This window comes from Rattus rattus, chromosome 1, assembly GCF_011064425.1.
Source record: "Rattus rattus isolate New Zealand chromosome 1, Rrattus_CSIRO_v1, whole genome shotgun sequence".
Taxonomy (NCBI): Eukaryota; Metazoa; Chordata; class Mammalia; order Rodentia; family Muridae; genus Rattus; species Rattus rattus.
This window is the reverse complement of record NC_046154.1, coordinates 50,483,813-50,486,350: the sequence shown is the minus strand read 5'-3', so window position 1 is coordinate 50,486,350 and position 2,538 is coordinate 50,483,813. Positions and strand designations below refer to the sequence as shown.

Sequence of the window (2,538 nt, the reverse complement as noted above, 5' to 3'; positions counted from 1 at the left end):
ATGCAATCTGGAGTTCATAAGAAATAAGGGAAAATACAAGAGTACTCCCAGAAACTGAGAACCCAAGCTACAAGCCTGCAAGTTGGAAGAGTTACAGAAAAAAATGTAGAAATGAAGAACTTGTAGTTCCAAAGTCTTGGTCACCTGTGTTTTGAGTAAAGTACCATTTCTGTGCCATCAGTTCTCTACCTCCTGACTCTGTGACCCTTTAACACAGTTCCTCATGTTGTGATAACCTCCAACCATTACATTATTTCCTTGCTACTTCATAACTGTAATTTAGCTACTGTTATCATAGTGTAAATACCTGTTATGCAGTAAACACCTGATACATGACCACTATGAAATGGTTGTTTGACCCCAAAGGAGTCATAACAAACAGGTTGAGACCCATTACCTTAGGCTATCATATATTTGAGTGGAAACCTTTGATAAAACACAATTTAATAGGAAAAAAATCTATGAAGCAAAACTTGTCTTTCAGAGTAGACAGCAGTGAACCATACACAATAGAATTATTTCCCTTAAGAATAAAAGAAGAGCGCTTGCCTAAAAAGGCCCTGGGTTCGACCACAGCGGAATTCCTGTCCTGGTCTCTCGCTTCGTTCTCCTCTCCAGACAAGATGAGCTTCACCACCTGCTCTGCCACCTTCTCCACCAACTACTGGTCCCTGGACTCTGTGCTGACTCCCAGTTCGGTCTGCCAGGAGTGCAGCCAGCTTCTATGTAGGTGCTGGGGGCTCCGGGTCCCGGATATCAGTGTCCCACTCTGTCTGTGGTGGCTCCGTGGGGTCCGCAGGCCTGGCGGAAATGGGTGGGGTCCAGACTGAGAAGGAGACCGTGTAAGACCTGAATGACCGCCTGGCCAGCTACCTAGACAAAGTAAAGAGCCTGGAGACTGAGAACAGGAGACTAGACAGCAAAATCCAGGAATATCTGGAGAAAAGGGGTCCCCAAGGGCATCAAAGACTGGGGTCATTACTTCAAGACCATCGAAGATCTGAGGACTCAGATCTTTGCGAATTCTGTGGACAATGCCTGCATTGTCTGGCAGATCGACAATGCCTGTCTTGCTGCTGCTGACTTTAGAGTCAGTATGAGACAGAACTGGCCATGCACCAGTCTGTGGAGAATGACAATCATGGACTCCACAAGGTGGCAGATGACACCAACATCACAAGGTTGCAGCTGGAGACAGAAATCGAAGCACTCAGGAAGAGCTGCTGTTCATGAAGAATCCTGAGGAGGAAGTCCAAGGCCTGGAAGCTCAGATTGCCAGTTCTGGGTTGACTGTGGAAGTGGATGCCCCCAAATCTCAGGACCTCAGCAAGATCATGGTGGACATCTGCGCCCAGTATAAAGAGCTGGCTCAGAAGAACCATGAGGAACTGGACAAGTACTGCTCTCAGATTGAGGAGAGTACCACAGTAGTCACCACCAACTCTGCCAAAATCCATGTTGCTGAGACCATGTTTTGGAGCTGAGATGCACCCTCCAGACCTTGAAGATTGACTTGGACTCCATGGAAAACCAGAATATCAACGTGGAGAACAACCTCGGGGACGTGGAGGCCAGATATAAGGCACGGATGGAGCTGCTCAATGGGATCAGAGCTGGCACAAACTCAGGCAGAAGGACAGCACCAGACCCAGGAATCTGAAGCCCTGTTGAACATCAAGGTCAAGCTTGAGGCAGAGTGCGCCACCTATAGCTGCTTGCTGAAGGATGGGAAAGATTTCAGTCTCAACAATGCCCTGGATTCCAGCAACTCCATGCAAACTGTGCAGAGGACAACTACTCGTAAGGTCGTGGATGGCAAAGTGGTGTCCAAGACCAATGACACCAGAGTTCTGAGGCACTGAGGCAGAGAAGGAGGGAACTCCCTGGGGACTGAGGGACCAATAAAAGTTGAGAGCTCAAAAATAAATAAATAAATACCACTATAGCAAAATACCAAAATAAAATTGAAATTAATATAATATATATTTCTAATTTAGCTTTATTTTATGTATATATGTGTGTATGTGTGTATATTATATTATAGTATATTCTATTATTAGTATAGTATATTCTATTATATTATTATATATATGCAGTTAACTGCTCTAATGAAAAAACTGAACCATTCAGCCACCATAAAGACCATTGCCATGCCCTGGTAACCCACTTTATACTATCTTCCCTAATCACTGATTAATGATAGGCTGTTCTCATCTTGACAGTTCCATCATTTTGAGAATGTTATATAAACAGAATTATAGAAAATGTTACTTTTTCCTACGAGTTCTTTTCCTCCATTGAAATTATTGTACAGTTCTCCTGTTCCTTCCCTGTTGTAGCTCCATGTATGCCATGGCCTGGACATACCACCATTTGTTATAGCTGTTCAAATGTGGGTGGCTATTTTGCTTGTTTCCAGATTGAACCTATTAAAATAATGCTTGTAAGATTATATGATGTAATATGATTATAAGATTATGCAGATGTTTTTATGAAACAATGTTTTGATTTCCGTAGGGATGGATGCTCATGAATGTG

The 2,538-nt window shown here is 43.5% G+C and overlaps 1 pseudogene; it reads left to right on the top strand.

The window, feature by feature from the left end:
* The first annotated feature begins 623 nt into the window (after positions 1 to 623).
* LOC116899478 lies at positions 624 to 1,910 on the top strand (annotated as a pseudogene).
* The last annotated feature ends 628 nt before the right edge of the window (positions 1,911 to 2,538 follow it).